We start from the raw sequence: 27162 nt of genomic DNA on the forward strand, positions 1-27162 counted from the left end.
TCTAGGTGAGTGATCACACCATTGTGGTTATCTGGGTCATTAAGATTTTTTGTATAGTTCTTCTGTGTATTCATGTCACCTCTTCTTAACTGCTGTTTCTGTTAGGTGCACACCTTTTCTGTCCTTTATTGTGCCCATCTTTGCATGAAATGTTCCCTTGGTATCCCTAATTTTCTTGAAGAGAGGTCTAGTCTTTCCCATTCTATTGTTTTCCTCTATTTCTTTGCATTGATCATTGAGGAAAAGAAAGTGAAAGTGAAGTCGCTCAGTCGTGTCTCTTTGCCACCCCATGGAATGTAGCCTACCAGTCTCTTCCATCCATGGGATCTTCCAGGCAAGAGTACCGAAGTGGGTTGCCATTTCCTTCTCCAGGGGATCACTGAGGAAGGCTTTCTTATCTCCCCTTGCTATTCTTTGGAACTTTGCGTTCAAATGGATATATCTTTTCTTTTCTCCTTTGCCTTTTGCTTCTCTTCTACACCAAAGCCTTTGACTGTGTGGATCACAACAAACTGTGGAAATCTAAGCTCTGAACATTGGGGTACATGTGTCTTTTTCAATTCTGGTTTCCTCAGGGTATATACCCAGTAGCAGGATTGCTTCCCTGGTGTCTCAGTGGTAAAGAATCCGCCTGCAATGCAGGGGAGACAAGAGATGTGGGTTCAATCCTTGGGTTGGGAAGATCCCCTGGAGACCCCCTCAAGTATTCTTGCCTGGAGAATCCCACGAACAGAGGAGACTGGCGGGCTATAGTCCATCTGATATGACTGAGTGACTAAGCACAGCATGGCACAGAGCTACCAAAGAAGGCACATGAAATTTGCTCAGTCATGTCCATGTCTTTGTGACCCCATGGACTGTAGTCCATGGAATTCTTCAGGCCAGAATACTGGAGTGGGTAGCCTTTCCCTTCTTCACGGCATCTTCCCAACTGAGGGTTCGAACCCAGGTCTCCTGTATTGCAGGTAGATTCTTTACCAACTGAGCTATCAGGGAAGCCCAATGTTGGTAGTAGTAGTAGTAGTGTATTAGTACTATTAGTAACAGAAGTAGCTATTTACTGGGTATTTGAAATTGATCACTTTATAGAGGCTACAGAAGATTTTGCATTTCTATGTCTCTATTTTTATAGTGCAAGAGTTCCCTTTTCTCCACACCCTCTCCAGCATTTATTGTCTGTAGACTTTTTGATGATGGTCATTCTGGTTGGTGTGAGGTGATATCTTACTGTAGTTTTTATTTGCATTTCTTTAATAATGAGCAATGTTGAGCATCTTTTCATGTGTTTGTTAGCCATTTGTATGTCTTCTTTGGAGAAATGTCTGTTTAGGTCTTTTTCCAAAGTGTTTGTCTACAATGTGGGAGACCTGGGTTCGATCCCTGGGATGGGAAGACCTTCTGGAGAAGGAGATGGCAACCCACTCCAGTACTCTTGCCTGGAAAATCCCATGGATGGAAGAGCCTGGTAGGCTACAGTCCGTGGGGTCACAAAGAGTCGGACACAACTGAGCGACTTCACCTCACTTTACCACTTTTTGGTTGGCTTGTTTGTTTTTCTGGTATTGAGTGGTATGTGCTGCTTGTATATTTTGGAAATTAATCCTTTGTCATTTCTTTCATTTGCTGTTATTTTCTCCCATTCTGAGAGTTGTCTTTTCACCTCGCTTATAGTTTCCTTTGCTGTGCAAAAGCTTTTAAGTTTAATCACATCCCACTTGTTTACTTTTGTTTTTATTTCTGTTAACTCTAGGAGGTGGGTCATAGAGGATCTTGCTTTGATTTATGTAATTGAGTGTTCTGCCTTTTTTTTCCTCTAAGGGTTTTATAGTTTCTGGTCATATATTTAGGTCTTTAATACATTTTGAGTTTATTTTTGTGTATGGTGTTAAGAAGTGTTCTAATTTCATTCTTTCACGTGTAGCTGTCCAGTTTTCCCAGCACTATATATTGAAGAGGCTGTCTTTGCCCCATTGTATATTCTTGCCTCCTATGTCAAAAATAAGATACCCATAGGTGCATGGGTTTATTTCTGGGCTTTCTATCTTGTTCCATTGGTCTATATTTTTGTTTTTGTGCTAGAACCATACTGTCTTGATGACTGTAGTTGGTAGTATAATCTGAAGTTAGGAAGGTTGATTCCTCCAGCTCCATTCTTCTTTCTCGAGACTGCTTTGGCTATTTGGCATATTTTCTGCTTCCATATGAATTGTGAAATTTTTTGTTCTAGTTCTGTGAAAAATGCCATTGGTAATTTGATAGGGGTCACATTGAATCCATAGATTGCATTTGGTAGTATAGTCATTTTCACAATATTGATTCTTCCTATCCAGGAACATGGAATATCTCTCCACTTGTTTATGTCATCTTTGATTTCTTTCATTAGTGTCTAATAATTTTCTGTGTACAGTTTTTTTTTTTTTTTTTTGGTCTCTTTAGGTAAGTTTATTCCTAGATTCTTTTTGTTGCAATGGTGAATGGGATTGATTCCTTAATTTCTCTGATTTTTCATTGTTAATATATAGAAATGTGAGTGGTTTCTGGGTATTGATTTTGTATCCTGCAACTTTGCTAAATTCACTGATTAGCTCTAGTAATTTTCTGCTTCTATCTTTAGGGTTTTCTATGTACAGTATCATGTCATCTGCAAACAGTGAGAGCTTTACTTCTTTTCCAGTCTGGATTCCTTTTATTTTTTTTCTTCTCTGATTGCTGTGGCTAGGACTTCCAGAACTATGTTGAATAATAGTGGTGATAGTGGACACCCTTGTCTTGTTCCTGATCTTAGGGGGAATGCTTTCAGTTTTTCACCATTGAGAATAATGTTTGCTGTAGGCTTATCATATATGGTCTTTACTTTGTTGAGGTAGGTTCCTTCCATGCCCATTTTTTGAAGAGTTTTAATTATAAATGGGTGCTGAATTTTTTCAAAGGCCTTTTCTGCATCTATTGAGATGATCATATGGTTTTTATCTTTTAATTTGTTAATAAGGTGTATCACAATGATTGATTTGGATATATTAAAGAATCCTTGCATTCCTGGAATAAACCCAACTTGATCATGGTGTATGAGCTTTTTGATGTGTTGCTGAAATCTGTTTGCTAAATTTTGATGAATAGTTTTGCATCTATATTCATCAGTGATATTGGCCTGTAGTTTTCCTTTTTGTGTGTTGTCTTTGTCTGGTTTTGGTATCAGGATGATGGTGGCCTCGTAGAATGAGTTTGGAAGTGTTCTTTCCTCTGCAATTTTTTGAAAGAGTTTTAGAAGGATAGGCATTAGTTCTTCTCTAAACGTTTGATAGAATTCTCCTGTGAAGCCATCTGGTCCTCCACTCCAGTATTCTGGCCTGGGAAATCCCATGGACCAAGAAGCCTGGTAGGTTACAGTCCATGGGGTCACAAAGAGTCAGACACAACTAAGCAACTTCACTCTATTGATATAATGGGTGGATCTATAGTATTTAAAAGGCAGGAACAAAAACCATGTGTATCAAAGCAATAAATATCAATAAGAAAATGCTGAGGGAACAACACAAGATGCAAAAATACATATGGTGTGCTATTTATATAAAGTTTGAACACAAGCAAAAGAATACCACATATTGTTTATTGATAAATGTGCTCTTACCAGTAGTTAAAAAAACTTACAAAGGAATGATAACCATTAAATTTAGCACATTTGGCAAAATACTAAGAATTGATTTGTTTTCTTATTCTCTGTATGTTTCACAAAAAATGAATATCTTTACGTCATTTTCTATCTCAAATAATCTCTAAGCAGTGGTTTATATGCCACTCTTTGGAAAACAGTGCTGTGTGACTTAGAATATAGACCACAGAATTGGGGTTCAAATCTTGCTCTACCATGTACTAGCTATGTAGATTTAATAAAGTCAGTTCCTCTCTTTAAGTGGTAGTTTTCTCTTTGGTTGATTGGGGACTATCTACCCCATAGTTGTGAGAGTTAAATAATGACTTAGGGATAGTCATGAAGGATAATGACTTCAAGAAAGCATATTTTCTGGTGGAAGGAAGTAGTGAAAATGAGAGTTGTATTTGAATCATTTATTACCTACAGGGAGAGGTAAAGGAAGACATTCTAGAAGAAGTGATACTTGATTTGACTGGCAAAGGGCCTTAAAGGATTAACCAGTTGTGCAAGGGAATCAAGGAGTGTTTTATACAAAAGGTATAGGATGGCATGTAGCAGAAGCATGAATGTACATAATCAAACTTGGGGAACATCCATGATCAAAGCTAAACATTTAATTTTTGTAGTCACTGTACATTGTAGTCACTCTACAGTCACTCTACTGTCAGAGTGTCTGACAGTATTTTACCTCCAACCTCGGGTGTATCCTTTCAAAGCACGGCATAAGTCAGAACATACTTTGGAGATGATGATGAATGGTTTGGGGATGAATGGAAAGAATGATGACTTGTGGGAAGCAATAATTTATCTGGGCTTGAACAGGCTGCATAGTCAAATGCTAAAAACAGACCTGGAGGGAAACAATGGTGAACACATCTAAAGATGATCCTCCTTTTCCCTACTATTATTTCTGTATTTTCCATAGTATCTCTATTTTCCAGACACACTTTCCAGATGCACTCTGGAAAACTAGTCTGTTAAAAGAACATTACTCAAATTATAAACCTTTAGACAAGATTGCTACAACTGATGAAATTAGCTTTTTGTTGGGTTTCAATGGCTGAGCAATGGACTGGATCACTGCCTGGCTGGATGAATTACATTAATAACCAGACTGGGAACTCAGGCTTGGCTATTACACTGTCTTAAGGAGCAAAACAACTCAGAATGATTCATATCAGTGCTTTAAAGCTTGGACTTTATGATAGTCAAAAATTAAAAATGAATAGAAAATTGCTAATATAGTAGTGACATATGGCCATAATGTAACTGTAACATTTTTTTTCTCATGAATTAAAAACTAGACTTGAGTGGGGAAAAAAGTAAAATAGCAAAAGGGCCTTTGGAATAAATAAAAAATCTGTGGCCACACTGCCACAGCATCATACCCAAGCTGTCTTGCTAATCATATCACATTAGCAACCATATATCATATGGGTAAGACCAGTTTGAAGGCAGGAGAAGAAGGGGACAACAGAGGATGAGATGGTTTGATGGCACACTGACTCAATGGACATGAGTTTGAGCAAGCTCTGGGAGTCGGTAATGGACAGGGAAGCCTGGCGTGCTGCAGTCCATGGGATCACAAAGAGTCAGACACGACTGAGTGACTGAACTGAACTGAACTGAAGACTAGTTAGCTTGAGCCGATTCTCTTTTCAGTACCTATGCCCTCAGGGAGAAAAGGACAAGACTTTAGAGTTATCACATGTTCACTGCTATGAAGGGAACTGCTATTGGAGCCAAGGCATTTTCCCCTTTGTCCAAACGTCTGAAAATGATAATTATTCAAAGATGTCAGAAAGCGGAGGGGACCAAGAAGGAAGATGATTACTCACAAGCCAGGAAAGAGCTTATGAGAACAGCTATGCAGCTTGGTTTAACAAGTCAGGTATACCAGCATCCCAAATGACACAGGGTGTGGTTTCATGGCTCGGCTTGCTCTGCTTTCTGAAGGCTGCTATAAACTGGTCTATTTGTTTGACAACCTATGAAAATATTCATAGTGCTATTCATTTAGGAAACATAAAATGAAGATTGCTGGTTTTCAATGGGTGGAAATTTTCACGAAACACATTTTTAAAGGTTGAGAAGCCAATATTACTAAACTACATTATTTTTTTTTAACTTTATAGATTAACTTTCATTTAAGACTTTAAACGTGCCTCCCTCCTGAAATAGACAGTGTCCCAATTCAGATGAGTAAGAGTAGTGGAGAGTGGCTGAGGTTAAACAGCCAGGGTCTGAGGTCCAAGACAACCAGGTAGCCTGTGTTCAAGGTTAGCCACTGACATCCCTGCCACACTGGTGGACAAGGCTTATCTCCCACAGGACTGCAGATGCAAGATTTCCACTGTCATACTCGCCAGGTCCAGGGAGCTGGGGCACTTCAAAAAATGAATGTTGTGGAGGGGTACTTCACAGATAGAAGTTACAGAAAGCTCCTGATCAGACAGCAGGGAGGTGAGGTGCATTGTAGAGTGGTGTCTGGATCCTAGACTAGGAGAGGTTGCCATGGGTCTGTCACCTGAAGTGAAGGCAGTCCCCACCCTCCTGCCGGTGCAGAAGTTTCAGGTTGTCCTCAATAGATCCTCCCCTTGACCCTCACCTCACCCCCACCCAGGTTCAGCTTCAGGTAGATGACAAAAGTTACCAGGATGAGAATCCCAGGCTTGGACTGTTCCCAAGAGTCCCCAGCCGTAGAAACACTCCTCAATCTTGTTCTTATCAGTGTCACAAAATGCAACCACTTTGTGCTCATTGGTGGCTGTGAGTCCTCCAACCACACAGCTTTGCCTTCCTGTTTGGCTGCATTCCAGTTGGTGAAGGTTTACCCAGTGTGGAGTGCTTCCTGGTGGCTCAGTGATAAAGAATCTGCCTGCAATGCAGGAGACACAGGTTCAATCCTTGAATCGGGAAGATTCCCTGGAGTAGGAAAAGGCAACCTACTCCAATACTCTTGTCTGGAAATTCCATGGACGGAAGAGCCAGGAGGGCTACAGTTCATGGGGTTGCAAAGAGTTGGACACGACTGAAAGGACTTAGCACACATGCACACACCCCATGTAGGAGAACCTTTTCTTCCAGAGGTAGTGGGGATAGATGGTGGCCTGGAGGACAAAGTGTGTAGCCACATACAGCTGGTAGCAGTAGAGAAGCTCCACTCCAAGGACCCCACTGATCTTTCTCAGGTGGTCCTAGAAGAACAGGTCCTCTGCCATGCCCTGCAAGACAGAAAGAAAAGCATCCACCTTGCTGGTGTTCCCACTCCATGCTGTGAATTTTTCACTCCTATTATTGAATCTAAAGGCAAGGCATTTCAGTACTGACTACAGTCCCAGAAGCCCTGAGATGATTTCCAAAAGAATGTGTACAGAAATAATGTTAGGACAATTTACACTTCATTGCCTGTATCTTCAATGGCTTCCCATTCACTTTGCATATATATTCATTAATTTTCATATGTGATTCTGTGGTGGCCAGAGAAGAAAACAGAAACTGAAACAATAGACTTTTTCCTCACTCTCACATTGCAGGCTAGTATTATAGGAAGAAGTTAAGGGGGGCTCTTTTAGATTGCTGTGGGAGATTAGAAGAAGCAGCTGGAGAAATCCTTGAGGCCCAGACTTTGGGAATCAGAATGTGGGAAAGAATTTGAGAAGGAAAATTCTTCCTACTTTTAATTAAACAAACAACATAAATCAGAAGTACAAATAGAGCTGCCAAAAGGATAATGTCCAGTCTTGGAAGTAGAAGCTGCTTGTTTAACTTTGTTGTCTTACAAAAGACAAAATAAAAAATAAAGCAGAAAAACACAGAGCTTGTTTGGCAGAAATGCTAAAAGTTCAGTGTTTTTAGTTGGAGATTTTTTTTTCTCCAGCACCACCCCCCAACAGTAGCTTTTATGCATTTTATGTTATCTTGCATTCTTCGGCTTCTTGGGCATTTTTACACTTGAGGAGTGGGAAAAAATTCCCCTTTTTGGAACCATGGTCCCAATTCCCCCGATTATGAGCCTTTCCTGTGACATGTACATTAAGATTGCAGCTGTATCTGAGGAGTAATCATAGGCCTTCTGATTACAGAAAGAGAACAGGGACCATGTGCCTTGTGCTCCAAAATGTCATCTGTCACTATCTTCTGAGAAAGAAAGATAGCCTGTGAAAAGCTATAAACAGCTTGTACAACTCCAATAGAAGCTTTTTTGGCAATCAAGAGCTGAAGCAAATATTCATGTGATATCCAAGACCACCAAGTACAAGGGTCTAACTGTTGCTTCCTGAAGGCTTGCCTTAGGGTGTTTAAAGCTTGCAGTTGCTTTTTGAATGCAATCCATCTTTTGGTCTGCTATCACACTTCCTATGCTGCTAGGGTCTCCAGTCCTTTTCCTCACTGATTATACATATGTTATATCATCTCGACTATTCAGCAGCAAATTTCTGAACTTGTGGAGGGCAACATCTCATGCTTTGCTATAGCCGGCAAAGGTTCTTGTCTCAAAACCATAACTTTGAAGCCTTGGTCCACAACCCTTTATTGGGCCAGTTTAAATTTTTTGTTTCTTTTGAATATCTTCAGATGAAACAATAAACATTATATTCTTGTTAGCAAAAGAGTTCTGTTAATAACAAATATATCAGTTTTAAAAATAATAGAGAATACTCCCTTCCCTCTAGAAAAAGGAATCCTTGTGTATTGTTGGTGGGAATGTAAATTGGTACAGTCACTATGGAAAACATTAAGGAGGTTTCTCACAAAACTAAAAATAGAATGAACATATGATTTAGCAATTCTATTTCTATTTATGAGTGGAAAACAAAAATGCTAGTTCAAAAAGATTATGTACCCCTACTTTCACCGTAGTACCACTTACAATAGCGAAGATATGGGAGCAACCTAAGTGTCCATCCATAGGTGAATGGATAAAGAAGTTGTGGTATGTGTGTGTAACAGTGTGTATAATGGAATTTTACTCAGCCATAAAAGCAGAAACCTTGCCATTTGTGACAATATGTATGAATCTTTGAGGGTATAATGCTAAGCGAAATGGTAAGTCAGAGAGAGATAAGTACCATATAATTTCACTATATGCAAAATCTGAAAAACAAAAGAGCAAACAAAACAGAACAGAAACAGACTCAGATATATAGAATTAGTCGTCGTCAGAGAAGAGGAGAGTTGGAGGATGCACAATATAGGTTAAAGGAGTTAAGATATACAAATTTTCAGTTATAAAATAAGTCATGGGGATGTAATGTACACATAGGGGATATAGTCAATAATATTGTAATAACTTTGTATGTTGACGGATGGTAACTGTACTTATAGTGATTATTATTTCATAATGTATAAAAATATTGAATCACTATGTTAGACACATGAAACTAATATAACACTATATGTCAAGTGGTGTTGGAGAAGACTATTGAGAGTCCCTTAGACTACAAGGAGATCAAACAAGTCCATCCTAAAGGAAATCAGTCCTGAACATTCATTGGAAGGAGTGAAGTTGAAGCTGAAACTCCAATACTTTGGCCACCTGATAGGAGGAAGTGACTCATTGGAGAAAACCCTGATGCTGGGAAAGATTGAAGGCAGGATGAGAAGGGGACAACAGAGTATGAGATGGTTGGATGAGATCATCGACTCGATGGACATGAGTTTGAACAAGCTCTGGGAATTGGTAATGATCAGGGAGGCCTGGTGTGCTCCAGTCCATGGGGTCGCAAAGAGTCGGACATTATTGAGCGACTGAACTGAACTGATATGTCAAGTATAACTTAATAAAAAGAAAGAACACTCCCTTCCCTCAATGTTGCTCCCCCAAGAAAACTGATAATAGTTTTGAAAATAATCTTGCAGACCTCCTTCAATGCTTATATCTGGCTTGTCCAAATTTCTCTATATTTTAAGAGAATAAATAGGACCATGGTGTTCTGAAACTTGCTTTATTTCAGTTCATATTACTTGAAGATTTTATGTCAGTGCATTTACAAGTACTTTGTTTTTTAAGCTTTTATAATGTCACATTGAATGAACATGCCATAGTTTACTTAGTTGAGTTCAGTTCATTCGCTCAGTTGTATCCAGCTCTTTGTGACCCCATGAACTGCAGCTTGTCAGGCCTCCCTGTCCATCATCAACACCCAGAGTATACTCAAACTCATGTCCATTGAGTTGGTGTTGCCATCCAGCCATCTCATCCTCTGTCGTCCCTTTCTCCTCCCGCCTTCAATCTTTCCCAGCATCAGGGTCTTTTCAGGTGGCCAAAATATTGGAGCTTCAGCAACAGACCTTCCAATGAATATTCAGGACTTATTTCCTTTAGGGTGGACTGGTTGGATCTCTTTGCTTTCCAAGGGACTCTCAAGAGTCTTCTCCAACACCACAGTTCAAAAGCATTGATTCTTCGGTGCTCAGTTTTCTTTATAGTCCAACTCTCACATCCATACATGACTAGTGGAAAAACCATAGCTTTGACTAGATGGACCTTTTTGGCAAAGTAATGTCTCTGCTTTTTAATATGTTGTCTAATTTGGTCATAACTTTTCTTCCAAGGAGCAAGTGTCTTAATTTCATGGCTGCAGTCACCATCTGCAGTGATTTTGGAGCCCCCCCAAAATAAAGTTTCTCACTGTTTCCACTGTTTCCCCATCTATTTGCCATGAAGTAATGTGACCAGATGCCATGACCTTAGTTTTCTGAATGTTGAGATTTAAGCCAACTAATTCACTCTCCTATTTCACTTTCATCAAGCGGTTCTTTAGTTCTTCTTCACTTTCTGCAATAAGGGTGGTGTCATCTTCATATCTGAGGTTATTGATATTTCTCCCGACAATCTTGATTCCAGCTTGTGCTTCTTCCAGTCCAGCATTTCTCATGATGTACTCTGCATATAAGTTAAATAAGCAGGGTGACAATATACAGCCTTGATGTACTCTTTTCTCGATTTGGAACCACTCTGTTGTTTCATGTCCAGTTCTAACTGTTGCTTCTTGACCTGCATACAGATTTTTCAAGAGGCAGGTCAGCTGGTCTGGCATTCCCATCTCTGTAAGAATTTGCCACATTTTGTCATGATCCATGCAGTCAAAGGCTTTGGCATAGTCACTAAAACAGAAATAGATGTTTTTCTGGAACTCTCTTGCTTTTTTGATGATCCACGGATGTTGGAAATTTGATCTCTGGTTACTCTGCCTTTTCAAATCCAGCTTGAACATCTGGAAGTTCATGGTTCATGTACTGTTGAAGCCTGGCTTAAAGAATTTTGAGCATTACTTTGCTAGCGTGTGAGATGAGGGCAGTTGTGCGGTAGTTTGAGCATTCCTTGGCATTGACTTTCTTTGGGATTGGAATGAAAACTGACCTTTTCCAGGCCTATGGTCACAGCTGAGTTTTCCAAATTTGCTTTCATATTGAGTGCAGCACTTTCACAGCATCATCTCTTAGGATTTGAAATAGCTCAACTGGAATTCCATCACCTCCACTAGCTTTGTAAAGATTTACTGAGCATGGTCCCCGCCCATCAGAACAAAACCCAGTTTCCCCCTCAGTCATTCTCTTCCATCAGGAAGCTTCTGTATGCCTCTTTTCCTTCCCCATCAGAGGGCAGACAGGCTGAAAACCACAATCACAGAAAACTAACCAGTCTGATCACATGGACAATAGCCTTGTCTAACTCAATGAAAATATGAGCCATGCCATGTAGGGCCACCCAAGGTGGACGGGTCATGGTAGAGAGTTCTGACAAACCGTGGTCCACTGGAAAAGGGAATGGCAAACCACTTCAGTATTCTTGCCTTGAGAACCCCATGAACAGTATGAAAAGGCAAAAAGATAGGACAGGAAAAATGAACTCCCCAGGTCGGTAGGTGCCCACTGGAGATCAGTGGAGAAATAACTCCAGAAAGAATGAAGAGACAGAGCCAAAGGAAAAATAACACCCAGTTGTGGATGTGACTGGTGATGGAAGTAAAGTCTGATGCTGTAAAGAGAAGTATTGCATAGGAACCTGGAATGTTAGGTCCATGAATCAAGGCAAATTGAAAATGGTCAAACAGGAGATGGCAAGAGTGAATGTCTACATTTTAGGAATCAGCGAAATAAAATGGACTGGAATGGGTGAATTTAACTCAGATGACCATTATACCTACTACTGTAGGCAAGATCCCTTGGAAGAAATGGAGTAGCCATCATAGTCAGCAAAAGAGTCCAAAATGTAGTACTTGGATGCAATCTCAAAAATGAGAGAATAATCTCTGTTCGTTTCCAAGGCAAACCATTTAATATCACAGTAATCCAAGTCTATGCCCCAACCAGTAATGCTGAAAAAGCTGAAGTTGAACTGTTCTATGAAGACCTACAAGATCTTCTAGAACTAATTTATTTAACCAGCTCTCTATTAGTGAAAACTTATATATATTTTTTTTTTCAAGGTATGTTATAACCATTGCAGCAATGAAATGTCTGTAAACTTTTGTTTAAGGATTGCAGTTTATCTGATTTCAAGAGTAATATGTGTTCACTATAGCCAATTTGTAGAATATATAAAATTATAAACTAAGTTTAAAAACACCTGGAATCCTACCACTAAAATACAAACATTGTAAACGTTTTGGTATATAGTGTATCTCTCTTTTGTGTCACACAGTCATATCCCACTCCTTGTGACCCCATGGACTGTACCCTGCCAGGCTTCTCTGCCTGTGGAATTCACCAGGTCAGTATACTTCAGTGTGTAGCTTTTCCCTTCTCCAGGAGGTCTTCCCAACCCATGGATTGAACCCAGGTCTCCTGCATTGCAGGCGGATTCTTTACCATCTGAGCCACCAGGGAAGCTACCCATGCCAGTATTCCTGTGCGTCCCTTGTGGCTCAGCTGGTAAAGAATCTGCCTGCAATGCAGGAGACCTGGGTTCGATCCCCAGGTTGGGAAGACTCCCTGGAGAAGGGAAAGGATACCCTGGTGGCTCAGAGGTTAAAGCATCTTCCTGTAACGTGGGAGACCTGGGTTTGATCCCTGGGTTGGGAAGATCCCCTGGAGAAGGGAAAGGCTACAACTCCAGTATTCTGGCCTGGAAAACTCCATGGACTACAGTCCATGGGGTCGCAAAGAGTCGGACACTACTGAGTGACTTTCACATTCCTTCTTTGGAGAAACATCCATTTAGGTCTTCTGTCCACTTTTTGATTTTGATTGGGTTGTTTGTTTTTCTGATATTGAGCTACATGAGCTGCCTGTATATTTTTGAGATTAATTCTTTGTCAGTTGTTTCATTTGCTATTAATTTTTCCCATACTGAGGGTTGTCTGTTCACCTTGCTTATAGTTTCCTTCATTGCTCAAAAGCTTTTAAGTTTAATTAGGTCTCATTTATTTATTTTTGTTTATATTCCCATTATTCTAGGAGGTGGGTCATAGTGGTTTATGTCAGAGAGTATTCTCCCTATGTTTTCCTCTAAGAGTTGGAAGCAACCTTGATGTCCATTGACAGATGAATGGATAAGAAAGTTGTGGTACATATACAGTTCTAATAAGGTGGATAAACCTACAGCCTATTATACAGAATGAAGTTAGAAAGAAAGACAAATATTATATATTAACACATATATATGGAATCTAAAAAGATAGTGCTTATGATCCTACTTGCAGGGTAGCAAAGTAGACACAGACATTTTGGACACAGTAGGGGAAGGAGAGGGTGGCATGGTATGAGAGAATAGCATTGAAACATATACATTACCATATGTAAAATGGATAGATAGCCAATGGAAGTTTGATGTGTGACTCAGGGAACTGAAAGCCAATGTTCTGTGACAACCCAAAGAGGTGGGATGGGGAGGGAGATGGGAGGGGGTTCAAGAGAGAGGGGGCATATGTATATTTAATCCTGATTCATGTTGATGTATGGCAAAAATCATCACAATATTGTAACTCTTTGTGACCTTGGACTATAAACTGCCAAACTCCTCTGTCCATGAAATTCTCCAGGTCAGGATACTGGATTTGGTAGCCATTCCCTTCTCCAGGGGATCTTCCCAACCCAGGAATCAAACCCAGGTCTTCTGCATTGCAGGCAGATTCTTACCATCTGAGCCACCAGGGAAGCCCTGAAAAGTAATTATCTTGTAATTAAAAATAATAAAATATAAAAAATTACGCTCATAGAGAAAATAATTGCACAGGCAGACAGGACCTTCAAAATATAGAAAGAGAGAAGTTTTTTTTCTCACACTAGAAATGGATTCTTCTAAGCTGGGGGAGAAGAGTGGAGCCAAAACATAAGATTCTTGAATAGAAACAAGGATCTTTTACTTCATTTTGTAGCAGTTCTAGCAGGGAAGGATTAAGACCCTAGAAAGCAATGGCTGTGAGGTGTTTCTTGGCAGGCAAGTCTGTATGCAGAGTTGGCAAAGATTCCTGAGCCCCAAGAGCAGTGGGAAAGCAGCTAAGGACCTTTGATTTGAAGGGGCCAGGAGAGTGAGCATCTCAGTAGTAGTCGATATAGACCTCTGATTAATAACTAATAACCGTATGTTTGTCCTTTCATCACTACTATTCACCCCAATTACCTCCAACATCCAGGCACCACATAAAATATTGACAGTGTGATATTGATAAATCTTGGGGAAAAGACCATAAGAACTGACTGAGATTAGTTTTTTCCCACCAGTCCCCCACCATTGAGCCCTTGGGGTTCAATGTCTGAAAGATAGGTGTTATTTTAAAATAGCTATATTTTTGCACAATAGAGATGGAGGTCTGAGGGTCATACACACTATAACACCTTTAAGGGTCAATTCTCCAAACCCCACTTTTTATATCATGTAGTGGTTCACTTTGATGTTTTCTGCTCTGTTCAAGAAAAAAAAAAATTGTGACAGAAGGGAATTTATCTCATACTTATAAAAGGCTTGAATATCTGTATCTTAAGATTTTGGCATTAACTTTTACCCCTAACTCATATCCACATTCAGGGTGACACAAAGCTATACCCAAACAGAAGTCAGTTTCAGAATGTTCAACTTATTATCAGCTAGCTCCACCATAATTTGAAGTTATGATGCCAAGAAGTCTAGTTATTTGAAATCTGAAAAGAATATTGCCAAACCACACCTTTCAAAAATGTTATTAACATGTGATTTTTTTTTTTTTTGCTAAACAAGGAAGATGGGAAATGTAGTTGTATTCAGAAAGAATGTATGGAGACTGCCAAGAAAGCAAATAATTTTTGAAAGTCACCCTTATTTGGAAATATTCAAGTCATAGAACCATGGTTGTTTAAACAAATTCATCTACCATATCTCCTTCAGAAAATATGTGCTTCCAAAATATATGAAAAGGATTGAATACTATGCTACTCAGTTCTATGATTTACTTGAAAACAGCTCAGGTTAAGAAAAAAAATAGACAAAGCCTGCCAAGAATTGCAAGCAGCTTCCTGTAGTCATTGTGATGTAGTGGAAAAAGCAAAGCCTCTGGAGTTGGAGAGACCTGTTTGTGAAGCTTGGCTGCACTCTTAACTAGTTGGGTGACCTTGGGCAAGTAACTTTATCTTCCCTATGATTCATCTGTAAAAATAATTAAATTATATTAAATGAGAAAACATATGTGAAAGTGCTCATTGAAGGATATTTCCCCTTCTAGGCCACAATGGAAAAACAGAATAGTTATACATGGTTATTAGGTACAAAGTAATAAATACATGCATTCCTTAGTATGCACACAAAACTATTTAGATAAGTTCTGAAAGGCTCTGAACAGAGCAAAACAATGTAAAGTGATATTTGGCCAAATGCAAAATTATAACTAGAGCAAGATACATTGAAATAAATTCTACTTATTCTACTTTAAACTGCTCCTATAAAAATCCCTTTTAAAGTCACTAGTTGCTTTATGAAATTTGCTATGAGTGGGACATCTAAACAGTCTATTGTTTTTTTGTTTTTTTTTAAATGCCAGGTGTTGCTATTTCTAAAGGAATTATGAGAAAGAGAGTAATAAAAAATATGGGTTATTTCTATCCTTTTAGCCATAATAAAACATCAGCTCGAGTCCAAAAGCAGCAAATAAGGTGACTCTTAGTGGAAGAAGACACTAAGGTTGATGGCAAAATTATAAGGTATTCACCCAACTCAAGGCATTCTCTTAGTTGTCCAAAAACTTCATGATGTTCTTTGTGTTGAAATAATATTCCCAAGAAACCCATGCTCTACTATAAATGCTATAACCTAGGGAGCAAACTATGGCACATGGGTCAAATTTGGGATGCTGTGTTTTTGTAAATAAAGTTTTATTGAAATACAGCCATCCTCATTCAGCTATGTGTTCTTATGGCTGGTTTCGCACTATCAAATTGAGAGAGTAGCACTGATATATATACACTATTGTGTGTAAAATAGATAGCTAGTGGGAAGTTGCTGTATAGCACAGGGAGACCAGCTTGTTGCTCTGTGATGACCTAAATGATTGGGATGGAGTCAGGGGTGGGAGGGAATTTCAAGAGGGTGAACATACATGTACACTTATAGCTGATTCATGTTGTTGTATGGCAGAAACCAACATACCATTGTAAAGCAATTATACTCCAAATAAAAAATAAGTAAATAAATAAATGAGTGGGGGAATAGAGTTAAGGAGTTGTGACAGAGACCACATGGCCCACAAAAGACCAAAATATTTACTATCTGTACCTTTACAGAAAAAATGTGCCAACTTCTACTCTAACTCCTAACAACTCACTTGCTACCTAAAATCAAAGGCAATATATTTAACCTAGCCATGGGATATTTTCTTTAAAAGATGGCCATATTAACTCTATTTGCTGATTGACTGGGCTAAAATTTTTGAGCAGAGAAAGAGGCCTCCTTGTGCATTTTACCCATGCTTATTCCCTTTCCAACATAAAAGAAGTCAGCGATGTGGCACCCTACATTGGAAAGTTTGCCACATTTTGAATTTAGTGTGACTGTAGACTTTGCATTACAAAACAGGCATGTGGAAGCTAATCTGAAGGTAGCTGCCTTTATTTCATTATTTTATTTAAACAAACCTTAGTACAGCCAAAGTCAGCTTTTCTGGGATCTACCAGTCCCTTAGATTTGCTCTGAAATAATTTGGCTGAAACACATTAGCTGTGTCACATTCTTTATAAGGTTTTGAAAACTTCGCAAATCACAGCAATGATATTTCTTGGAATACCGAGCAATGAGCTCCAGCACTGGTGAGCTTCATAAAACTTCCTCCCAAATCACCATTGACAGTCTGATTCAACCCACAGCTCATCCTACCAAATAATGTGATTTGAAAGATAAGGTATGCAAATTAAGTAAAATAGTGGCTGAAAAAACAGCAGAAGACAGGAATCGGAGCAAAATCTCCATTCTGAGCATGCAAGACTTCAAGATGGAGTCATGCTACAACGAGTAATTCAAATGCTTTAACTTACATATGTCAAAGGGTCTTTGATATAAGAATCTGGAGGAGAGAAAGTCGAGAAGATTAGTCTGGCTTTCTTTGTTCTTCATGGACATATTCCAAAATAAAGTTCAAATTAATGTTAGTCTTGGTTAGTTTTATCATGCCTACAACAAAAGTAAAGCATTTGTCATATTCTTCCCAATAAGTTGCAAGTTTGAAATATATTTTCAAAACCAATGTGGTGGGGGGAGCTTCTTTTTAAAAATAGAATCAAAATAAATGCCAGAAAAGTTTATAGTATGGCTACTGAGCAGAGGGAAATTTTAAATGGCAAATTAGTGTATCTTTAGCAACAGAGCAACATATAATGATATAGTTTCATATATTTCAGATAGCTCTTACTCAGTTCTCTATCTGGTTCTGCCATTTGGTGGCAAAAACTTTCACTTCTCAGTTTTTCTCTGTGAGAGGGGGAAAAAAACAGAATGAAAGCTATTCCTATAATAATATGGTGATTTGAGGACTTTAAGTTCTAAATTGTGTTATAAGTGTATCCAAATATATGCTGATTCTTTTGGAAGAAAAGAAAGGAAGCTTTTACCTCATTCCCTGGGGGCCATTTGCAAATATACTTTGACAGAGAGGTGTCAGTGAAGGGCAACAGGACAAGTACCAGCACACCAGAAGTCTCCCTATAGGGTCAGTAATTATTTATGAGAGTCCAAGTAATGAAATGCCACTAGGTTAATAGCAATATAGTGATACATCTACCCACAGGATTAGGCAGTTGCAAAATGGGCTTGTGTCCTTAAAGCTGAGTGGCCAGCCACTGATGAGGGGCCTTGGACCACCAGTGAGGAAGACATGAAAACTGAAACACTAAAGCCAGAGAACAGGAATATTACTGGGTTTTCTTGGGGTGTGCCATTATGATAAATTTCATTTTGTCCCAAATAAAAAGACTTTGGTCTTTATTGGAGGCCATGTCAACTGATCATCAGGAATCGGGGCAATTTTAACCTATACACAGACAGGAGCAAGCAGAGGACTTTTTAATTGTAAATCAGATCATGCTAACCTGCTGTTCAACACTTTCAGTGGGTTCCAGTCACTTTCAGAATCAATCTGAAATCCTAATCATGGACTAGTATGGCCCTACATGCTTTTTTATTCTGGCCATCTCTCTGACCTCAGGTCTTACTGCTCAAATACCCCACTACAGCCAAAATCTTCTTGCTATTTTTAGAACATGACAAACTCATTCTTACCTCAGAACCTTCAGATTTGTTGTTCCTGTGGCCTGGAGTGCTAGTTCCTTGGACCTTTACACAGTTTATTACCTTAGTACATTAATGTCTTTATTCAAACATCACCACTTAAGAGTGGCTGTCCTTGATATAAAATTTACCCCCCATTTGCTTCATATCACCTCATCCTGCTTTTATTTTCCTTCCAATAATTATCATCATGTAATCATAGAATACCTATTTGTTGATTAATTTATCTCTCCCTCACCAGATTACAAGCTCCATGAGGGCAGGAACTTGGTTTTGTTCAGTCTTTACCCATGAGGCTTAGAAGAGGGACTGACATATACTGGATACTCAGCTGATATTTATTGAATGGATAAATGAATTTTAAACAGATATTCAAATGAAATCAGCTTGTATAGAAATTTTGCTTCCAGACTGTTCAGTTCAGTTCAGTCATTCAGTCATGTCCGACTCTTTGTGACCCCATGAATCGCAGCATGCCAAGCCCCCCTGTCCGTCACCATCTCCCAGAGTTCACTCAAACTCACGTCCATCAAGTCGGTGATGCCATCCAGCCATTTCATCCTCTGTCGTCCCCTTCTCCTCCTGCCCCCAATCCCTCCCAGCATTAGAGCCTTTTCCAATGAGTCAACTCTTCGCATGAGGTGGCCAAAGTACTGGAGTTTCAGCTTTACCAGTAGACATCAAATATCTGAAACAGTCAAACATACGACAATCAAATTTTAAATACTTCTGGAAAACTTGATTCCTTAAGTGTCCTTTATCATTCCACAATTTAACTCGAGTTTTGATTTCATCCTACATGAAATCATTTAAGCTTGGTTCCTCTTCAGTAGCAAGGCATAAGGTTGGTATAATGCCAATTATTGGTGTCAGAATATCCAAAAACCCTATTTTGGCAAGGCTAGATAATGATTTAAATTTATTTTGTTCAGAAGAATCCCAGAAAGAGCAGACATAATTACTCGAGTCAAGCCTCAATTTATTATCCCCACTTAGTGCTATATAACTGCATACTCTTTCACTTGGAGTTGCTTGTCACTTAATCCGTAGGACACTTTTAATCAGCACTCGCTATTGTTTATGGAGTTGGTATGATGAACTGAATTAATCCATACACTTATTCGGGAGCACCTTAGAGAGAAAGTTGGAAGATTCTGGATGCAATCTAGGGCCATGGAATGAAGACTTTATCTGTATTAATAAAGGTCAACAGCTCAGTCAAGTATAAACAGTAACACCATTATTAGCTCTACTATGTAGGTACCTAATTGAACAAATATTTCCTGCATTATTTTACATTACTCCCTTTTGGGTTGTATGGCATCACTGATCCAATTGACACGAGTTTGAGCAAGCTCTGGGAGACAGTGAAGGACAGGGAAGCCTGGCATGCTGCAGGCCATGGGGTCGCAAAGAGTTGGACACCACTGAGTGACTGAACAACAACTCCCTTTTGGCATTACGTATTCTACTCTGGTCATATTACATTACTCCTCTTTGTTGATTATTCCCTGTGGTTTTCTGCCTTAATACCTGTGCTCCAATTGTTCCCTATCTTCTACTATTGTTTGTTTCTTTTTAATGTATCTAACATACATCTTCCACTCACTCCAGTGTTCTTGCCTGGAGAATTCCAAGGACGGGGTAGCCTGGTGGGCTGCCGTCTATGGGGTCGCACAGAGTGGGACACGACTGAAGCGACTTAGCAGCAGCCAGAGCAGCAGCAGCAACAACATACTTCTTCTTGTCAACTATAGGCCCAACCATTCACAGAAGGTCAACATCACATCAAAAAGGAAAAGAAAATAAATCTAAAGATCTGATCAGAAGATTTCATGGCTAAAACTTGTAGTAGAAGTACAGTAGGAGGAATTTTTTATGACAAATCTAGCCACTGAGAGTCTTGGGCTGACAGTCAAATTCCATGAGGGTCCATCTCCAGTATATGAGATGAGAGTGACATAGTTCTGTGTCACTCAGTTCAGTTCAGTCCAGTCACTCAGTTGTGTCCAACTCCTTGTGACCCTATGGACTGCAGCATGGAAGGCCTCCCTGTCCATCACCAACTCCCAGAGTATACTCAAACTCATGTCCATTGAGTCGGTGATGCTATCTAACCATCTCATCCTCTGTAGTCCCCTTCTCCTCCTGCGTTCAATCTTTCCCAGCATAAGGGTCTTTTCAAATGAGTCTGTTCTTCACATCAGGTGGCCAAAGTATTGGAGTTTCAGCTTTGGCATCAGGCTTTCCAATGAACACACAGGACTGATATTCTTTAGGATGGACTGGTTAGATCTCTTTGCTGTCCAAGGGACTCTCAAGAGTCTTCTCCAACACCACAGTTCAAAAGCATCGATTCTTTGGTGCTCACCTTTCTTTTTATTTATTTATTTATTTTAATTGGAGGCTTTACAATACTGTAGTGGGTTTTGCCATACATTCACATGAATCAGCCATGGCTGTACATGTGTTCCCCATCCTGAACCCCCCCTCCCACCACGCTCCACATCCTATCCTTCAGGGTCATCCCAGTGCACCAGCCCTGAGAACTTTGTCTCATGCATCGAACCTGGACTGGCGATTTGTTTCACATATGATAATATACACGTTTCAATGCTATTCTCTCAAATCATCCCACCCTTGTCTTCTCCCACAGAGTCCAAAAGTGCTATACATCTGTGTCTCTTTTGCTGTCTCATATATAGGGTAATCATTACCATCTTTCTAAATTCCATTTATATGCGTTAGTATACTGTATTGGTATTTTTCATTCTGACTTACTTCACTCTGTATAATAAACTCCAGTTTCGTCCACCTCATTAGAACTGATTCAAATGCATTCTTTTTAATGGCTGAGTAATACTCCATTGTGTATATGTACCACTGCATTCTTACACATTCGTCTGCCAATGGACATCTAGGTTGCTTCCATGTCCTGGCTATTATAAACAGTGCTGTGATGAACTGTGGAAAATTTCGAAAGAGATGGGAATACCAGACCACCTGACCTGCTTCTTGAAAAACCGATATGCAGGTCAGGATGCAACAGTTAGAACTGTACATGGAACAACAGACTGGTTCTAAATAGGAAAAGGAGTACATCAAGGCTGTATATTGTCACCCTGCTTATTTAACTAATATGGAGAGTACATCATGAGAAACGCTGGGCTGGAAGAAGCACAAACTGGAATCAAGATTGCCAGAAGAAATATCAATAACCTCAGATATACAGATGACACCACCCTTATGGCAGAAAGTGAAGAGGAACTCAAAAGCCTCTTGATGAAAGTGAAAGAGGAGAGTGAAAAAGTTGGCTTAAAGCTCAACATTCAGAAAACAAAGATCATGGCATCTGGGCCCATCACTTCATGGGAAATATATGGGGAAACAGTGGAAACAGTGTCAGACTTTATTTTGGGGGGCTCCAAAATCACTGCAGATGGTGACTGAAGCCATGAAATTAAAAGACACTTACTCCTTGGAAGGAAAGGTATGACCAACCTAGATAGCATATTGAGAAGCTGAGACATTAGTTTGCCAACAAACGTCCGTCTAGTCAAGGCTATGGTTTTTCCAGTGGTCATGTATGGATGTGAAAGTTGGACTGTGAAGAAAGCTGACCGCCGAAGAATTGATGCTTTTGAACTGTGGTGTTGGAGAAGACTCTTGAGAGTCCCATGGACTGCAAGGAGATCCAACCAGTCCATTCTGAAGATCAGTCCTGGATGTTCTTTGGAAGGAATGATGCTAAAGCTGAAATTCCAGTACTTTGGCCACCTCATGCGAAGAGTTTATTCATTGGAAAAGGCTCTGATGCTGGGAGGAACTGAGGGCAGGAGAAGAAGGGGACGACAAAGGATGAGATGGCTGGATGGCATCACCGACTCGATGGACATGAGTTTGAGTGAACTCTGGGTGTTGGTGATGGACAGGGAGGCCTGGCGTTCTGCAGTTCATGGGGTTGCAAAGAGTCGGACATGACTGAGTGACTGAACTGAACTGAACTGAGCTGATGAACACTGGGGAACACGTGTCTCTTTCAATTCTGGTTTCCTCGGTGTATATGCCCAGCAGTGGGATTGCAGGGTCATAAGGCAGTTCTATTTCCAGTTTTTTAAGGAATCTCCACACTCTTCTCCATAGTGGCTGTACTAGTTTGCATTCCCACCAACAGTGTAAGAGGGTTCCCTTTTCTCCACACCCTCTCCAGCATTTATTGCTTGTAGACTTTTGGATAGCAGCCATTCAGACTGGCATGAGATGGTACCTCATTGTGGTTTTGATTTGCATTTCTCTGATAATGTTGAGCATCTTTTCATGTGTTTGTTAGCCATCTGTATGTCTTCTTTGGAGAAATGTCTATTTAGTTCTTTGGCCCATTTTTTGATTGGGTCATTTATTTTTCTGAAATTGAGGTGCAGGGGTAGCTTGTATATTTTTGAGATTAATTCTTTATCAGTTGCTTCATTTGCTGTTATTTTCTCCCATTCTGAAGGCTGTCTTTTCACCTTGCTTATAGTTTCCTTCGTTGTGCAAAAGCTTTTAAGTTTAATTAGGTCCCATTTGTTTATTTTTGCTATTATTTCCATTACTCTGGGAGGTGGGTCATAGAGGATCCTGCTGTGATTTATGTCAGAGAGTGTTTTGCCTATGTTTTCCTCTAGGAGTTGTATAGTTTCTGGTCTTAAATTTAAATCTTTAATCCAATTGAATTTATTTTTGTGTATGGTGTTAGAAAATATTCCAGCTTCATTCTTTTACAAGCTGTTGACCACTTTTCCCAGCACCACTTGTTAAAGAGATTGTCTTTTATCCATTGTATATTCTTGTCTCCTTTGTCAAAGATAAGGTGTCCGTAGGTGTGTGGGTTTATCTCTGGGCTTTCTATTTTGTTCCACTGATCTATATTTCTGTCTTTATGCCAGTACCATACTGTCTTGATGACTGTAGCTTTGTAGCATAGCCCGAAGTCAGGCAGGTTGATTCCTCCAGGTCCATTCTTCCTTCTCAAGATTGCTTTGGCTATTCGAGGTTTTATGTATTTCCAAACAAACTGTGAAATTTTTGTTCTAGTTCTGTGAAAAATACCATTGGTAGCTTGATAGGGATTGCATTGAATCTATAGATTGCTTTGGGTAGTATACTCATTTTCACTATATTGAGTCTTCTGATCCATGAACATAGTTTATTTCTCCATCCATTTGTGTCATCTTTGATTTCTTTCACCAGTGTTTTATACTTTTCTATATATATAGGTCTTTTGTTTCTTTAGGTAGATATATTCCTAAGTATTTTATTCTTTTCATTGCAATGGTGAGTGGGATTGTTTCCTTAATTTCTCTTTTTGTTTTCTCATTGGTAGTGTGTAGGAATGCAAGGGATTTCTGTGTGTTAATTTTATATCCCACAACTTTACTATATTCATTGATGAGCTGTAGTAATTTTCTGGTGGAGTCTTTAGGGTTTTCTATGTAGAGCATCGTGTCATCTGCAAACACTCAGAGTTTCACTTCTTCTTTTCCATTCTGGATTCCTTTTATTTCTTTCTCTTCTCTGATTGCTGTGGCTAAAACTTCCAAAACTATGCTAGATAGTAGTGGTGGGAGTGGGCACCTTTGTCTTGTTCCTGACTTTAGGGGAAATGCTTTCAATTTTTCACCATTGAGGATAGTGTTTGCTGTGGCTTTGTCATTTATAGCTTTTATTATGTTGAGGTTATGTTCCTTCTATGCCTGCTTTCTGAAGGGTATTTATCATAAATCGATGTTGAATTTTGTCAAAGGCTGTCTCTGCATCTATTGAGATAATCATATAATTTTTATCTTTCAATTTGTTAATGTGGTGTGTTACATTGTTTGATTTGCAGATATCAAAGAATTCTTGCATCCCTGGGATAAAGCCCACTTGGTAATGATGCATGACCTTTTTAATATGTTGTTGGATTCTGTTTACTGGGATTTTGTTAAGGATTTTTGTATCTATGTTCATCAGTGATATGGCCTGTATTTTTTTCTTTTTTTGTGGCATCTTTGTCTGCTTTTGGTATTAGGGTGATGGTGGCCTCATAGAATGAGTTTGGCAGTTTACCTTCCACTGCAATTTTCTGGAAGAGTCTGAGTAAGATAGCTCTTCTCTAAACTTTTGGTAGAATTCAGCTGTGAAGCCATCTGGTCCTTGGCTTTTGTTTGCTGGAAGATTTCTGATTACAGTTTTGATTTCCATGCTTGTGATGAGTCTGTTAAGATTTTCTATTTCGTCCTGATTCAGTTTTGGAAAGTTATACTTTTTTAAAAATTTGCCCATTTCTTCCAAATTGTCCATTTTATTGGCATATGGTTGCTGATAGTAGTCTCTTATGATCCTTTGTATTTCTATGTTGTCTGTTGTGATCTCTCCATTTTCATTTCTAATTTTGTTGATATGATTCTTCTCCGTTTGTTTCTTTATGAGTCTGGCTAATGGTTTGTTAATTTTATTTATCTTCTCAAAGAACCAGCTTTTAGCTTTGTTGATTTTTGCTATGGTCTCTTTTGTTTGTTTTGCATTTATTTCTGCCCTAATTTTTAAGATTTATTTCCTTCTACTAACCCTGGAGTTCTTCATTTCTTCCTTTTCTAGTTGCTTTAGGTGTAGAGTTAGGTAATTTATTTGACTTTTTTCTTATTTCTTGAGGTAAGCTAGTATTTCTATGAACCTTCCCCTTAGCACTGCTTTTACAGTCTCCCAAAGGATTTGGGTTGTTGTCTTTTCATTTTCATTCATTTCTATGCATGTTCTGATTTCTTTTTTGATTTCTTTTGTGATTTGTTGGTTGTTCAGAAGCGTGTTGTTTAGCTTCCATATGTTGACATTTTAAATAGTTTTTTTTTCCTGTAACTGACATCTAATCTTACTGCATTGTGATCAGAAAAGATGCTTGGAATGATTTCAATTTTTTGAATTTACCAAGGCTAGATTTATGGCCCAAGATGTGATCTATCCTGGAAAAAGTTCCATGTGCACTTGAGAAAAAGGTGAAATTCATTCTTTTGGGGTGAGATATCCTATAGATATCAGTTAGGTCTAACTGTTCCATTGTATCATTTAAAGTTTGTGTTTCCTTGTTAATTTTCTGTTTAGTTGATCTATCCATAGGTGTGAGTGGGGTATTAAAGGCTCCCACTATTATTGTGTTATTGTTAATTTCCCTCTTCATACTTGTTAGCGTTTGCCTTACATATTGCGGTGATCCTATGTTGGGTGCATATATATTTATAATTATTATATCTTGTTCTTGGAGTGATCCTTTGATCATTATGTAGTGTCCTTCTTTGTCTCTTTTCACAGCCTTTATTTCAAAGTCTATTTTATCAGAGATGAGTATTACTACTCCTGTTTTCTTTTGGTCTCCATTTGTGTGAGATAACTTTTCCAGCCTTTCACTTTCAGTCTGTATGTGTCCCTTGTTTTGCAGTGCATCTCTTGTAGACAACATATATATGGGTCTTGTTTTTGTATCCATTCAGCCAGTGTTTGTCTTTTGGTTGGGGCATTCAACTCATTTACATTTAAGGTAATTATTCATAAGTATGATCCCATTGCCATTTACTTTGTTGTTTTGGGTTCAAGTTTATACACCTTTTCTGTGTTTCCTCTCTAGAGAAGATTCTTTAGCATTTGTTGAAGAGCTGGTTTGGTGGTGCTGAATTCTCTCAGGTTTTGCTTGTCTGTAAAGCTTTTGATTTCTCCTACATATTTGAATGAGATCCTTGCTGGGTACAGTAATCTGGGTTGTAGGTTTTTCTCTTTGATCACTTTAAGTATGTCCTGCCAATCCCTCCTGGCCTGAAGAGTTTTTATTGAAAGATCAGCTGTTATCCTTGTGGGAATCCCCTCATGTGTTATTTGTTGTTTTTCCCTTACTGCTTTTAATATTTGTTCTTTGTGTTTGATCTTTGTTAATTTGACTAATATGTGTCTTGGGGTGTTTAGCCTTGGGTTTATCCTATTTGGGACTCTCTGGGTTTCTTGGACTTGGGTGACTGTTTCCTTCCCCATTTTAGGGAACTTTTCAACTATTATGTCCTTAAGTATTTTCTCATGGCTTTCTTTTTGTCTTCTTCTTCTTCTGGGACTCCTATGATTCGAATGTCGGGACATTTGACATTGTCCCAGAGGTCTCCGAGGTTTACCTCATTTCTTTTAATTCTTTTTTCTTTTTTCCTCTCTGCTTCATTGATTTCCACCATTCTATCTTCTAATTCACCTATCCTATCTTCTGCCTCTGTTATTCTACTGTTTGTTCCCTTCAGAGTGTTTTTTTTCTTTTTATCTCATTTATTGCATTATTCATTATTGATTGATTCTTATTTATTTCTTATAGGTCCCTGTTAAACATTTCTTGCATCTTCTCAATCCTTGTCTCAAGGCTATTTATCTGTAACTCCATTTTGTTTTCAAGATTTTGGATCATTTTTACTATAATTATTCTGAATTCCTTTTCAGGTAGAATCTCTATCTCCTCTTCTTTTGTTTGGTTTGGTGGGCATTTATCATGCTCCTTTACCTGCTGAGTATTTCTCTGTCTTTTCACATTGTTTAGATTGCTGTGTGTGGGGTTGCCTTTCTGTATTTTGGCAGTTTGTGGTTCCTCTTTATTGTGGAAGTTCCTCCCTGTGGGTGAGGTTGGACATAGCTTTTCAAGGTTTCCTGGTTAGGGAAGCTTGCGTCAGTGTTCTAGTGGGTGGATCTGTATTTCTTCTCTCTCCTTTTGAAAACAATGGGCTGCCTTTCTGGGTGCCAGGTGTCCTCTGCCAGCGTTCAGGAGTTGATTTGT

The 27162-nt window shown here is 39.0% G+C and overlaps 1 long non-coding RNA gene across 1 annotated transcript in view; it reads right to left on the reverse strand.

The window, feature by feature from the left end:
- Positions 1-3455: 3455 nt before the first annotated feature.
- LOC138986323 (uncharacterized) overlaps positions 3456-27162 on the reverse strand; it is a 130023-nt gene continuing 106316 nt past the window's right edge. Inside the window, exons 4-5 of the long non-coding RNA XR_011463155.1 lie at positions 18872-19035; positions 3456-6876 (exon numbers count right to left, since the gene is read on the reverse strand). This is a non-coding gene — a long non-coding RNA (uncharacterized lncRNA). The remainder of the gene's footprint in view (positions 6877-18871; positions 19036-27162) is intronic.

This window comes from Bos mutus, chromosome X (genome assembly GCF_027580195.1).
Source record: "Bos mutus isolate GX-2022 chromosome X, NWIPB_WYAK_1.1, whole genome shotgun sequence".
Classification (NCBI taxonomy): Eukaryota; Metazoa; Chordata; class Mammalia; order Artiodactyla; family Bovidae; genus Bos; species Bos mutus.